Source organism: Paramormyrops kingsleyae, unplaced genomic scaffold (genome assembly GCF_048594095.1).
Source record: "Paramormyrops kingsleyae isolate MSU_618 unplaced genomic scaffold, PKINGS_0.4 ups117, whole genome shotgun sequence".
NCBI classification, from domain to species: domain Eukaryota; kingdom Metazoa; phylum Chordata; class Actinopteri; order Osteoglossiformes; family Mormyridae; genus Paramormyrops; species Paramormyrops kingsleyae.
This window is the reverse complement of record NW_027326055.1, coordinates 54894-70556: the sequence shown is the minus strand read 5'-3', so window position 1 is coordinate 70556 and position 15663 is coordinate 54894. Positions and strand designations below refer to the sequence as shown.

The window sequence follows — 15663 nt, the reverse complement described above, 5'->3', positions numbered from 1 at the left end:
GGCCTGGCTCCAGGGGGGGGCCCCGGTGACCCGCGTCCGGGCAAGGGAAACCGTGAATCCATTATGTTTTTCTTCATGAGGGGTCTTTTGAGCCGCACTTCGTCTGGTTCCTCACCCAGGACCTGTTTGCCTTGGGTGACCCTACCAGGGGCATAAAGCCCCAGGCAACTTAGCTCCTGGGATCATTGGAACACGCAAACCCCTCCACCACGATAAGGTGTCGGCTCCAGGAGAGGCCTCCTCATTCGCTCTTCAACAATGCGAGTATCTGGCTGTGTCCTTCTATACTGGTCCTGCAGGACTTTCACATGTCCCTCTACTGATGTAGCATCCTCTCCAAAAGCAGTAATCTCCTTGTGCATAGACAAAAACAAATCAGGTAGAATTTAATTTCACTGCAGGAAATTTCTGTGCATCTAGAAGTTTCGATTTTGGCCAAGAATTTTTATTTTGATGCATCCCTGATGCATTTCTAGGCAAGAGAATAATGAAAATGTTGCATCTCGTCACTTAATGTAAGAGCAATACACTGGTAAAAAGTGTAAAAATATTATAAACATATGCTCTCACCAAAGGCCTTGTAATTTGTTTACTTGAACTACTTTCTTCAGGTTGCAGAGACTTTTTTGAATGACCAAACTTCTGTTTAAGTCTTTTTACTTCTTCAATGTCAGCCAAAGGTGTCCGCTCAAATTTAAACTTGCGTTTCAGAGACATGTGCCAAGTGTGCTATTAAAAAACAAAAAAACAATAAATAATAATAATAGTAATCTGCATGAACCAAGAACCAAGAGTAAAACATTAAAGGTAAACCAGCTACTTACATATCCATTGCCCTCTTTGTCTTTCAAAAAGGGATACCTCAGAGTCAGGGCTTTAGCCACTTGAACATACTCTTCATTAGTTGGATACCTACAAAAATATTTTAAACACATTAGTGTAGCATTAAATGTTGTATAAAACTGAATGTAAGAGATTAAAACCTTGGTATAGGTAATGAGAAATACTTACATTTTGTACTGAGCCATGCTTTCATACAATGTTCTAATAATTTTGTTTCGGTCTGATGACGTTAGTCGGCATTCTTTTTGGTCCAACTTGGCCTGAACGTCAAATGGAAACTTCGGAACTTCAAAAACTGCAGGAAAAGCTGTTGACAGGCTGATATTACTATGGCAAAAATAGAAAATAATAATTAGACACTGCAATGATGCAGGTATACATAACATAGCACAAATACTGTAAAGTAGCATTTTCAGTCCTGAAAATACAAATTATTGCGTTAACAAACAATAACACTAACTTCAGAATTTTACCAAACAAGTTTTATTTAAAATATGTGCTCTACCCTTTACTTGATCACCTTAGTTGTCAATTTATACACTGTGGTAACCTAATAAATAATTATACAGTAAACATAAATAATAGTGATGCACCAAAAATTCTGGGCAGACTGGCTGCACTGACTGTGCACTCTGTTTTATTGTCCATGTCAAAGGTTCTGTTATCTTATCTGCTCAAGTAGTATTTTTTGTTGATATTTTTGACGAAGAAAATGGCTGAAATTTTAGAGCACCTCTAATACATTATATTACAGATACAAGAAATTGATGAACTAAGCACTAGTAGAAGTACAGTAAAGCAATATGTAGAGAAGCATGGGAAATAGCTACCTAGCTACTTTGAAGATTTGTTATTAGATTAGTTCACTGAAACAAATGAAATATTATTAAACAGCAATTACCTTGCTCCAGCTGATGACTGGGATTCTACAGGCACAGGTTCAAGAGTTAATGTCACTGTCTCCTTCATCTGCTGAATAAATCGATGAAATTTTGCTTGTTTTTTAAATGATCCCTCAAAGAGGAATGAAATCATTGACTCAGTCAGTCCAATGTCAACAGTCTCTCCATCCACGTCATTGTCTAATAACGTAAAAAAGAAGAAAAGTATCATTTAATTACCCATCAAACTGAAGCATGTACTAAACCAGTTTTGAAGCTTTTTCTATTAACTGGATAAAAAAATCAAATACACTGTTGGATTTTCTTTAATCACAGAATAAGGCAAATATATATTTTATCTTGAATTATTTTTAAACTGTAATAAATTTTATATTAAGTATTAAGCATTGCAGTATTCTTATACTTTATTACCTGGAGATGGAAAAAACATATATGGTTGCAAATGTGTATTTATTGTCAAGTAACATTAGCCTATTTGTTTTATCAGTCCAAAATGTTTCTGTTTTTTATTCAGTTTAGCTACAGCTATAGCTAGACGCCTTTGTCCATATTAGGGATTTCCTGGCAGGTCACAAGTTATTACTTCTGGGTCCGTTGGAGAGCGCCCTCCGGCTTTGATTATGAATAAAAAAACACTGCATGAGAGTGTTCAGCGCTCAATCCATAATGTACACATTCCCTCATTTTGGATACGAATAAAAAGTCTATGCTTGACCTGACGATTTTGTCTCTTTGCATTTAAATCTAGATTTATTCACACTGGCCCATGAAAATGAACACACCTAACGTTACCGGAAAAAAACGTGAGATTAAAAGTGAGGGAGACTACTCCCCCCGCATACAAACATCTACTCTCATGTTTGTAACAAATAAATATTAGCGTGGCTGCCGTCATTTTACTTAATTAATCACTTGCTTTGCCGTCTCACCACAAATTGCTATGTATACCGAGTGCGTTGGTCAACTCTAAGTGCGCCTTATTACAAAATGGGCGGGAAAAACTGCCTCAGAATGTAAAATGTTAATCACTAATTGCCGTACAAGTGTTAATATTGCAAATATATTACGTGGTGGTCAAAGTTATTATTATTTAAGCAACAAGGTATGAGAGGCAGTTAAAGAGATAAAGGGAAAGTATATAAAGTTAAAGTGCGTTAACGTTACACCGGGAAAATCCTCAAGAAAACGGTCCAGACTTTAAAAAAAAAACATAACAGCATACTCACCTTCAAATTTTTTCCTCTCCTCTTCAGTGACTTCGATACCAAATTGTATTAACTCCTTTATTAAGTGAGCGGTAGACATCATTGTCAGCTCCATCCTGTAGGCCAACGTACACCAGCCAGTCTGACGCAAGCACTTTTAACGGGCTTAGAGCAGAGGAAACACCAAGTTCAACAAAAATCAACCGAACATGGCGACACACGTGTAAAAATAAGCTTATATTATTATATTATTCGGCATTTACCGAAATATTAACTCCAAAACAGACTTCGCGTTGAAATCCGTGCGAGGTTCTGTCCGAACACCCACAGCTCCAGCCAAGCGCGGGAAAGTTTCTTAAAGGGGCAACAACATTTACGTCTACCTAAGCAAGTTTTGAATCTAATTACTTGAGCCATTCCGCATTGTCCTTATTCCAAATTTCATTCAGCATCTTAAAAAATAACGCAAAGGTCAAAATTTAAAAGTTGTAAAATAATAAAAATACATTTAATAAAAAAGATTTTCTGACTATAATATTACAACAAAACAACATCAACAGTTGTTCAAAATATTTTATTAAATAATTCCATTAGCATTATGTTTGTTAATTATATATTTAAATGTGTCTTGATATCTTTTAATGTGTGTCTTGATTTTATCATGAGTTGACACAAATTAAATTAATAAACAAAAAATAAAAACACATAGTTAGATCTACTCTAATTAGGGCTAAACTTAAAATAAATATATGAATAAAAATAACAAAAATGTACCTTTCACATCTGAATCTGAAAAGTTGTACCTTTATAACTCGTTTTGGGAACATAATTGTACCCTAAGGACCAATTGTGGACCTTTAAAGGTACCATTATATTTTTTGTTCTCCTAAGAACAAAATTGTACCCCTGCGGTACCTTTTTTTCTGACAGTGTATGTGCGGGTTGCGGGAGAGTAGAATTAATCGTGGGACTCCCGCAAAATGGAATTATCTTAAAATTAATTTATTAAAAACAAATACTCTATTATTTATCTACTGCACAAAAGCAACAAGAACCACTAAATTAAAATAATAACAATTTACAGGCGATTCGTCTGCAGAAACTACAATTTCCGCGCTCTGAGTGCCGGGGGACGTAACCGGACACCCCAAGAAGAAATCAGCCTGGTGCTTGGACGGGATGGCATGTTCTGAAAAGCTCCTCGCTCGTGTCCATGTTCATCATTCCATTTAATTAAACTCAAATAAAACAAAACATATTTGTTTATTTTCTTTTTTATACTGTATATACTCAAAAGGGAAGTAAGTGAAACAAATAACAGAGTAGCGGGAAGAAGCAGTAAAAATAAAACTACTAATATGTTTACCTGCGGGATTTTGCGGGACAAAGCTTGAATACTGCTGGCGGGAGCGGGAGAAAATAATATATATTTTTTGCGGGAGCAGGCGGGAGCGGGACAGAATCTTGCGGGAGTGGGCAGGAGCAGGACTGAAAAATCCGTCCCGCGCAGGTCTCTACGTTTTTGCTTTGATAGTCACAGAATCTGACATATTATTTCTGACCTTGTTGTATCAAGGCATCGAGCGACCTTTGCCTTTGATTCTCCAAGTGTTTTTTTTTTTGTGTTGGATACATTGCCTAAAACGAATAATAAAACATAAATGTAATATTAAAGGTAGGCCAAATGTATATACAAAAAAATTTATATGTTTGTCCACTTACAGCAAGAGTCCAGTGTCCGTGCTTACCGATCACTCCAAGCACCATTTGGTACTCTTTGGGGTTCCACTGACAAAAAAAGACATTGACATTACTAAGACATCCACTACACCATGGGTGTTGCCACCATTAATTCTGAGGGGGACACGTCCCCCTCACATTTCATAATTATTCGTTTGGACCCCCCCACATTTAACATAAAATATTAGTTCACCCTGCCAATGTGTCCCCCCCCACATTCAAAAGGCTTCTGATGCCCCTGCACTACACACTTCTTTAAAATATAATATTGTATTTGTAGATATAATAAATAGAATAAATAAATCAAATTTATAGTTATATAATCAAGAGAAGAAATGGTACCTTTCTGAGAATGTTGTATAACCCCTGCCACACCTTGGTCATAGCAAACAAATCAGTTATAAAAGCTTTGTCCTTGCTGATTTGGTTGTGTTTTCTGACCATTGCAAAGATATATTCATTTATAACCTGTGAAAGGGACAGTATATATATTTATGACACAACTTTTCTAAACAGAATTTTATGTCACAATTTTCTAAAGTATAAGTACACAACTGGCCTCTATTTCTAGTTGGCTGCCAGGGGCAAGATGTCCAATGTTCCTGTTGAAAATTTTATAAGGGCCAATTTTACTAAGAAGTTGACTTTTTTTGTCCCACACTCTTCCAGACCAACCTTTGTCAACACCTGTCAATTTCTAAAAATAATAACTATCAGCAAATGCTAAACTTATCTGAGGGACTGGAGATGGTGAAGGTAGGCATGATGCTGTTTTTGTGAGAGTGGAAGGGATCTGAGGGACTGGAGATGGTGAAGGTGGGCGTGATGCTGTCTTTGTAGGAGTGGGAGGGATCTGAGGGACTGGAGATGGTGAAGGTGGGCGTGATGCTATCTTTGTAGGAGTGGGAGGGATCTGAGGGACTGGAGATGGTGAAAGAACTCCATCACTTTGTTTGGCAATAGAGAAGGATTTTCACAGTTTGTGAGGAATCCGTGGAACATCTTCCACATAGGGAACAAGATGATCCACATTTATTTTCAGGAATTTTGTTCCATCTTCCCCTAATAAGTCTGCATTTTCCCCCTCTATTGCAAGAATCTTAAATGGCCCTAAAAGGTCTTTCTCCAGTTTCCCCCCTTTTCTCTGTTGACTCCTAACATTCCTTCGGAGTACCAAATCTTCAATTTTGAATTGATACGGCTTGGCACCAGAACTCTTGTCCTTTCTTTGCCCAATTTTGTCCCTGGCTGTCTGCATGTTCTCTTTAATATAGTTGAACACCTGGGGCCTCATGTATAAACGTTGCGCATGCACGAAAATGTTGCGTACGTCTGTTTTCACGCTCACGTCGAGATGTATAAAAATGAAACTTGGTGTACCGCTACACACATTCTCACGACAGCTCCGGACAGAGCGTACGCACGTTTCTGCTCGGTTTTGTAAATGGATGACACCCAGTGGCAAGTCATTGCTACTGTGGTTTCACTTTTTAAATCATGACGCTGACTTTATCCAATACACCGACATTAATTGTATGTTGTTTACAAATGTATGGCACCTGATTTTTAATCAGTTTGTAGCAATAAAACGGTGCAGAAAATGACCGAACTATTACTACTACTATGGCAGCTCTTGTGTTATTGGAAGACATAGCTTATGGAAGAATTATAAGAGAGCCCGTATTCAGGGATCATAGTGATTTCTTGGCCCATGATGATGACTGGCTTCTAAGTCGATTCAGATTTCCAAGAGCAATCCATTTGGAGCTGTGTGCTGAACTGGGGCCAGCATTACAACGGCAGACGATGAGGATTTGCGCCATACCTGTTCCTTTACAAGTTCTGTCCACTCTCGGGTTCTTAGCCCCAGGTGCTTTTCAGGGAGAACTTGCGGACCGATCGGGTATTTCTCAGTGAACACCAAGTCGCACCATGCCAGCTTTATGGGACGGCATAATCCGCTTGTCACACAGATGTATAAAATTTCCTTACACTGTGGTTGAACAGGCAAACATTAAAGAAATAACTTTCACTCTATTAAGGTACAAATTATGTGCGATTTGAACATGCGTATCATTAATGCATGGGCGTCGCCGCCATTAAATCTGAGGGGGATGTGTCTCCCTTACATTTCATAATTATTCGTTTTGAATCTCCCCACATTTAACATAAAATATTAGTTTTATGCCAGTGTGTCCCCCCCACATTCAAAATGCTTTTGACTCCCCTGCATTAATGTTGTGGCTAGATGGCCTGGCTCAACCCATGATTCGTTCATTCTCAGAAACAGTAGTGTTGGAAACAAACTAGAAAATGGCGTGGTATGTGATGGCTGGCTGCTTGGTAAGAAGATTTTTCCCATTTTATAATTTGGCCCAATAGTGTAAGCTTTGTCTGATTTCACCATTTGACAACTCCTTAGGGGACAGTGGGTACCCACTGAAGTCGTGGCTTCTCACGCCGCTCGCAAACCCACAGAATGAACAGGAGCGGCGTTATAATGACACCCATTCTCGGTCTCGGGCAGTGGTAGAGCGCACTGTAGGGCAGCTTAAAGGCTGCTGGCACTGCCTGGACAAGAACGCTGGGGTGCCGCTATACAGCCCGTAGAAAGTGTGTCGTGTTGTACATGCATGTAGCGTGTTGCATAATCTGGCACAAAATCGTGGCTTGCCGGTATCTGAAGAGATTAGGCAAGATGAACCTGACCCCAAGCCACCAAATTTTCCGCCAAATTGAACAGCGTTACAACTTCAGTATCACACAGCTTATCATTTAAATGTTTTAATTAATTGGCAACAGCATTGACGATTTCTTTTTGTGACTGCAGCACAGCTTCAGTCAGCACATGGCCGGATGGTCGCCCCCCAGTTTCTGAGGCACGGGACTGTGTGCAGCCAGCGCCCAGAGATGTGCTCGGCACAGCAGCACCATCACTGCCTGTGTCGTCCTCGGCACTGGGGGCACCTCTTGTATTATTGCCTGTAAGAATAAATAAACAGAATAAACAAAAGTAACACCGCATCTGCACCCTACTTGTTATTCATAAACATGCAAGTTATTCAAACAAGTATGGTACGAGAAAAACTCACCCGCGCTGACACCACGGTGTCCCACTCTCCCAATAAAAGTGTGAGACCGGGAATCCCGAGACCTCCGCCTATGCTGTTAAGACTCTTATGGTGAGCGGCTTATTTCTTCACGTCGACTTTAATGTCCGACCACTTCTTTTTAATTTCGGCCACTGTGCGAATTTCGGAACCAACACTTTTAACTGACTCCGCCACGCTGTGCCACTCCGTCAACTTTCGTTTATTGCTGATGCCACTACATAAACCACCAAATAATATCACTTTTCTTTTCTCGATTTCTGTTAACATGACCTCCACTTCGCACTTGCTGAAATACTTCTTTTTCCCACGTGGTTTATTCATTGTTGTTTAAGAAAAACATAGAACAAAGCGGTTATTTATACAGATTTCCATATGCAAATATACATAATTGTGGGCGGGTCAGGGGACTGGCTGTGGGCTCATTCACATGCATAAAATTTCACGCTCATTGGGATTTATAAAGGGAATGTGTGTAGATCTGTGCTTACACACAGTTTTGTGCATCTGCAATTTTTCTTGCGTATGCACATTCCTAGTTTTGTCCGTACGCCATGTTTTAGTGTGAATTCTACGCATGTCATTATACATGAGGCCCCTGGTCCTGCATCTACAAAGCGGGACTTGTTATTTCCTTCAGTAGCCCTTCCCTACTGTTTCATTTATCTAAAAAAAAGCGGGGCGTCACGATCCCTCTGGCTTTTTGGGTTTTAAGCAGGAGGTGTCAGAAGGGGGGGCAGGGAGGTTATTTAAGTATGTAAGTGGGGGGAAACGGAAAGCCCCAAAAAATCATATTATAAGTCGGCACCGTAATAGGCCTACCCTTTGTTGTCTGTATTTAAATGCCAGGAGTATTAGGAATAAAATTCATGATTTAGAGGCATTTATCTCATAGGACTCTTATGATATTATAGGAATATCTGAAACGTGGTTGAGAGGAAAGGATGGACAAGAGTATAATATGGATGGTTACACGTTGTTCCGTAAAGACCGTATAGGTAAGAAGGGAGGTGGTGTTGCAGTATATGTAAAGGAAAACTTGCAGGCAAGGGAGCTTACTGATATAAGTAAAACTACGGAAGCTATATGGGTAAAATTAGATGCTAAAAACTCAAATAGCCTAATTGTCGGTGTTTGTTACAGAGCACCTAATGTAGCTGCCGAGGAAAGCAGATTGTTATACAGTGATATTAGGATTATGAGCAATAAAAATGATGTGGTAGTTATGGGTGATTTTAATCTACCGGGGATGCAGTGGGACATTGTTGCTGGCTCTTCTGAAAATGAACTGGAGATGGTGGAATTAGTACAGGATTGTTTTTTTACTCAGTTTGTTAACACCCCTACCAGGGGAGATGCCATTCTTGATCTTGTTTTCTCTAATAACCAGGACAGGATTGGTAAATTAGACGTTTTAGAACCACTTGACAGTAGCGATCATAACATGGTTAAATTTGAGGTTAAGTTTAGTGCAGGGTTCCCGCTGCCGCTCGTCACTTTCGTCATTGACGAAAACGGAACCCATGGTGACGAAGAAAAACGGCATCAAATCGTCACTCTGGCGAATTCAATTTTCAAATGACGAATTTTGAATTTTTGAAAAGTTGAATTTCATTTTTCCCCAATTTTCAACCGTAGCATCCGTAGCGCCTAATCAAAACTGGCCCGGCGCCCCGGACACACGATCGTCGATCATCCATGTCAAATGAGCATGGGCCGTTCTAAAAGTAGCAAATGTTATCGATCGGTGTGGGGACATTCTAAAATGCTTAATGTGGTTTAATGTACCAAAATAGCGACCAATAATCACCAAATTTCGCACACATACATCTGGTCATAAAGACTTTCACCTGACAGAAAATCAAAACCGAAATACAAGGAATATGGACTTTATTTTACATTAAGCGTTTTCCCCTCCATTGACGTCCATTATAAGGAAAAGGCTTAATGTAACTTAAAGTACCAAGACAGCCACCAAAAATCACTATATTTCTCACACATATATCTGGTCATAAACACTTTCACCTGACAAGAAATCTAAACCGAAATACAAGGAATGTGGACTTTATATGGACATTATTGGTCGCTATTTTGGTACATTAAACCACATTAAGCGTTTTCACATTAAGCGTTTTAGAATGCCCCTCTCAAAGGTACTATGAAACACCGGGAAAGTATTAGCTTACCTTATATATATAGTAATTAGAACATTATTTCCGAAATGCGTACTATACATCATGTTTTCAGCACGCAAATTTTTACACAGTATTCACGAATCTCCCAACCTTATCAAGTAGACTCGTGACTCACCCATGCCGTTAGTTGACCAATCACAGTGTGATTGTCAGAAGAGATGTATATTCAGTGAGTTTAATGATTAATTCATTAAGAAGCGGCGAGAGAGTGACTAAAAAAAACGGATGCTGAAAAAAAGTGAAGAATTTGATTAGTAGAAGCAAAAATACAAAGAAAAGTGTAGAATTGAAATCAAACTCCAGCGGGAACCCTGTTAGTGCCCGAAGAGCAAAGTCCAAATCAAAAATATATAATGTTAGGAAGACTAACTTCAATTGTATGAGATTAAAACTAGAAACTGTGAACTGGATGGAGTTAAATAACAAAACTGTTGAAGAGGCATGGGAATTTTTTAAAAGCACATTATTGCAAGTGCAAGAGGACTTCATACCTGTTTCCAGCAAGAATAAATCTAGGAAATTGCAACCTAGGTGGTTTACTAGGGAAATAAAGTATAAAGTAAGGAGGAAAATGGCTTTGTTCCAGAAATGGAAAATAACTGATGATGACAGAATAAAGCAAGAGTATCTAAATCTACAGGCTGAATTAAAAAATGACATTAGACGAGCTAAAAGGAACGTCGAAAGGAAGATCGCATTGGAGGCTAAGGATGACGTTAAAAGTTTCTTCCAGTATTTTAACTCTAAAAGAGCTCTAAAAGCTGAAATTACTAATCTGCAGGATAGTAAGGGTCTTATAATTGAAAACGACATTGATATAGTAAATGAGTTCAATGCACGGGTATTCACTGTTGAGGACACTAGTAACTTACCAGTTCTTATTACTAATCCAGCATTGTCTATAACTAATATATATATAACTGAAGCTGATGTTTTGCAAAGCCTAGCTAAGCTCAAAATAAATAAATCACAGGGCCCTGATGGCATCTTACCAATAGTGTTAAAAGAGATGAGGGATATTTTTTGCCGACCCTGGGACATGCTCTCACTGCTCTTCGGCAAGATGGCGGCGCGTGTGAGTGCTGCGGCTTGGTGCCCTCTAGTTTGGTGCTTTTTAATGTGTTTAGTTTGTATTTCGCGGCAATTGTATGGCGAACTCTGCCAAGCACAATGCGTATACAGTCGTGCAAACCTGATCAGCATCGGTTTTCAAAACAGCATTCCCGTCACGGACTATTTCCAACAAGCCAACAACATACCGCCTGAAATATCGAGGACACCGGGGTCTCCATGGATTGTTGTCGGCTCTCACAGACAGCGACGACGGAGACGGGACAGGAAACAGAAACGGGGATGTCGAGCCAGCCTGATAAAGAGGCTAAAGAAGGATCCTCACAGACCACCGCTCCCTAGCGTCTTCCTGGCAAACGTAAGATCCATCGTGCACAAAATGGATGACCTAGAGCTACGGATAGCAAACAACAACTTCGTCCGGGACTGCTGTGTGTTGATCCTAACTGAAACCTGGCTACATCCTGCTATACCCGACAACGCTGTGCAGCTAGCAGGCCGCGTCATTCACCGAAACGACAGGAACAGTGACTCCGGTAAGAAAAGAGGAGGTGGTCTCTGCATTTACATCAACAATGACTGGTGCTCACAAAGCCATGTTACTCATAAATACTGTTCCCCTGATCTTGAGGCATTAACTGTCATCTGCCGCCCTTTTTACTTACCTAGGGAGCTAACTGTTGTCTCCATTTCGGCTGTGTATATCCCCCAGATGCTAACGTGGACATAGCTCTAAGCTATCTTCATGGATGCATTAGTAAACAACAACAGGCCCAGCCGGATGGGGTACACATAATAGCTGGGGATTTTAATCAGGCTTGCCTGAAAACTGTTCTCCCTAAATTCACCCAATATGTGAAATGTGCCACCAGGGAGAGCAACACCCTTGACCATGTTTACTGTAATATTCAACATGCATATAAAACAGAGCCACACCCTCACATTGGCCAGTCTGACCACCTCTCGCTGCATCTCGTACCCGCCTATATTCCCTACATCAGGAAAAGCAAGCCATTCACCAGGGTGATCAACACCTTGCCCGGGGACGCCCTCTCCCAGCTTCAAGACTGCTTCACAACCACGGACTGGAGTCTTTTTGAAAGCCACGATTTGGAGGAATTTACAGTGACTGTGCTATCATACATTGTTTACTGTATTGATATGGTCACCATCACCAAACGCGTTAGGGTATTCCCCAACCAAAAACCCTGGATGACGAGTGAAGTGCGGCACCTCATCAGGGACCGTAACACAGCATTCAGGTCAGGAGACAGGGCACTGTACAGCGCATCCAGAGCTAACCTGAAGAAGGGCATCAGGGCTGCTAAGGTCGCATACAAAAGGAAAATAGAGGGATACATCACAGACAAGAACCCACGTCAAGTGTGGCACGGATTGCAAAACATCACCAACTGCAAGGGCCAACAGATCACACCCCCTTCCACCGATGCTACTATGGCAGAGGAGTTAAATAACTTCTTTGCCTGGTTCGAGGGAAATGGTCAATCAGCACCCCCCCCCCCAGCCTTTACCAACACCCCGCTACTCCTCCAGGAACATCAGGTGAGGAGGGTCCTGAGGGAGGTTAACCCAAGGAAAGCAGCTGGACCGGACGGAGTCCTGGCAAGGTACTCAAGGCATGCTCAGACCAACTAGCAGGAATTTTCACCAAGATCTTCAACATCTCCCTGTCCCGAGCCATTGTCCCATACTGGAAATCCTCCACCATCATTCCAGTTCCAAAAACATCTGCCTGCAAAAACCTGAATGACTTTAGGCCTGTGGCATTAACATCTGTGGCAATGAAGTGCCTGGAAAAGCTGGTTGCCAAGCACATCAAAGACTACCTCCCTCCATCATTTGACCCCCACCAGTTAGCCTACAGGGCAAACCGTTCTACCGAGGACGCCATTGCCATCACCCTCCATGCGACGCTGAGACACCTTGACCACCCGGGTAACTATGCAAGACTGCTTTCAGCTCAGCCTTCAATACAATAAACCCGGACATTCTGATCAAAAAACTCCTGGATTTAGGCCTCCCCCCCTCAACCTGCGCTTTGGATTAAAGACTCTCCAATAGGCCACAACAAGTGAGACTCAGTCGCCATCTTTCCCCCTCGCTCACACTCAGAACTGGCTCCCCCCAAGATCTCACTTGGTCCACCAACACTAAAGCAATAACTAAGATGGCCCAGCAGCGTATGCACTTCCTGAGAATTCTCAGGAAAAACCATCTGGAACAGAAGCTGCTGGTGTCCTTCTACCGGTCAGTCTTCGAAAGCATACTCACCTTCAGCATCACAGTGTGGTATGCAGGATGCTCGGCAGCAGACAGGAAGGCTCTGCAGAGGGTCATTATTTAACACAGCCCAAAAGACCATAGGCCGCCCTCTGCCCTCCCTGGAAGAGCTCGCCGACTCCCACTGCCTCTCCAGGTCCAGGTCCATTCTCAAAGATTCACCCACCCAGCCCATCACCTGTTCAACCCGCTTCCCTCCGGCAGGCGGTTCAGGTCAATAAACGCCCGCACTACAAGACTTTCCAACAGCTTTTTTCCCTGGGCCATACGTTCACTTAACAAAAGCAATATCCCTCTGCAGACATTGGCCACCCACCACCCCAACCCCCTCCCCCGCTCCCTCCACCATCTGCAATGATTAACTGTGTCTCTGGAAATTGTATTTGAGCACTTTAACCTCATCACCTTCGGACTTTATCACCAGGCACTTTATAGTCTGATGCTGCTATGTTTGCTACGATGTTATACCTTTGTGCAGGGGAGTGTCTTGTTTTGGCTGGAAGGTAGGGACTAATGTTTTGGGTGAGAAGAGTGGTGAATAGGCTTGGGGGGAGTGTATGAGTGAGTGAGTGTGGGCTGCCTTGGGGCTGAGAAGGTGGGTGTGTGAGAGAGTGAAATGGAAGGGTTTTTACCTGTCTGTTACTTATTTATTATTTTTTTTATTCATATTTGTTATTTTTCATCTATATTAGTATTGAAGCACTGACCAAGAGTGGCAACTCTAAATTTCGTTGTGTTTCATACCATGTATTTTATGCAATGACAAATAATGCTTCTTCTTCTTCTTCTTAACTTTACTGTTTCAAAAATCCTTATCTGAAGGTGTGGTACCTTCTGATTGGAAGCATGCCAAACATAATGCCCATTTTCAAAAAAGGGGATAGAAGTAATTTGTCAAACTATAGGCCAATCAGTCTAACTTGTATAACTGGTAAAATTATGGAGGCTATAATCAAAGAGAAAATGGTAGATTACCTGGACTCAAATAACATTTTGAAGAATAGCCAGCATGGATTTAGGAGAGGTAGATCCTGTTTAACAAATCTGTTGGAGTTTTTTGAGGAAGCTACTCAGGAAGTTGATGATAAGAAGACCTATGACGTCATCTACTTAGATTTCCAAAAGGCTTTTGATGTTGTCCCCCACAAGAGGCTCTTACTTAAACTCAAAGCGACAGGTATTTTAGGAACTGTAGCGACCTGGATTGATAACTGGTTATCAGATAGGAAGCAGCGAGTAGTTATAAGAGACACAATGTCACAGTAGGCCTGCGTTCATAGTGGGGTACCGCAGGGTTCAATTTTAGGACCACTATTGTTCCTAATTTACATAAATGATATAGACACCAATATATACAGTAAACTGGTGAAATTTGCAGATGACACCAAGGTGAGTGGTGTAGCAGATACTGAACTAGCGGCTGCAGCAGCTACAGCGGGATCTTGATTTAATTAGTGACTGGGCCGATACCTGGCAAATGAAATTTAACATAGACAAATGTAAGGTACTCCATGTAGGGAGCAGAAATATAAAGTACAGGTATTTTATGGGACCTACTGAAATAAAGGTAGCTGATTATGAGAAAGACCTTGGTGTGTATGTTGATGCTTCCATGTCTCATTCTCGCCAGTGCGGGGAGGCAATAAAAAAGGCCAATAGGATGTTGGGGTATATCTCCAGGTGTGTGGAGTTTAAGTCTAGGGAGGTAATGCTAAGATTATACAATTCCTTGGTGAGACCTCACCTAGAATATTGTGTGCAGGTTTGGTCACCATATCTTAAAAAGGACATTGCAGCCTTAGAATAGGTGCAGCGTAGGGCCACAAGAATGATTCCTGGTCTTAGGGGAATATCATACGAGGAAAGGTTAGTTGAGCTAAATCTGTTCAGCCTCAAGCAAAGGAGACTGAGGGGGGACATGATCCAGGTCTATAAGATTCTAACAGGTTTGGATGCTGTTCAACCGAATAGTTACTTCAGCATTAGTTCAAATACAAGAACTCGTGGCCATAGGTGGAAATTAGCGGGAGAACATTTCAAACTGGATTTAAGGAAGCACTTCTTTACACAGCGTGTAGTCAAAGTATGGAATAGTCTTCCTGATAACATAGTGCAAGCTGAATCCTTGGGTTCCTTTAAATCAGAGCTAGATAAGATTTTAACAACTCTGAGCTATTAGTTAAGTTCTCCCCAAGCGAGCTCGATGGGCCGAATGGCCTCCTCTCGTTTGTATACTGTAGTTCTTATGTTCTTAAACAACAGAAAGACAATTAAAGGTTTTGACTTTAACAGAAAC

The 15663-nt window shown here is 41.1% G+C and overlaps 1 protein-coding gene and 1 long non-coding RNA gene across 2 annotated transcripts in view; one reads left to right on the top strand and one right to left on the bottom strand.

Annotated features, from left to right (window-relative positions):
* The window catches only part of LOC140586982 (peroxisomal bifunctional enzyme-like), a 76226-nt gene that overhangs the window by 13072 nt on the left and 47491 nt on the right, over positions 1 to 15663 (top strand). The gene's annotated exons all lie outside the window — the stretch shown is intronic.
* Positions 1042 to 3279, bottom strand: LOC140586983 (uncharacterized). The gene is made up of 4 exons (XR_011988748.1): positions 3214 to 3279; positions 2972 to 3115; positions 1745 to 1925; positions 1042 to 1170 (listed from the first exon to the last, which is right to left on the bottom strand). It is a non-coding gene; the product is annotated as an uncharacterized lncRNA (long non-coding RNA).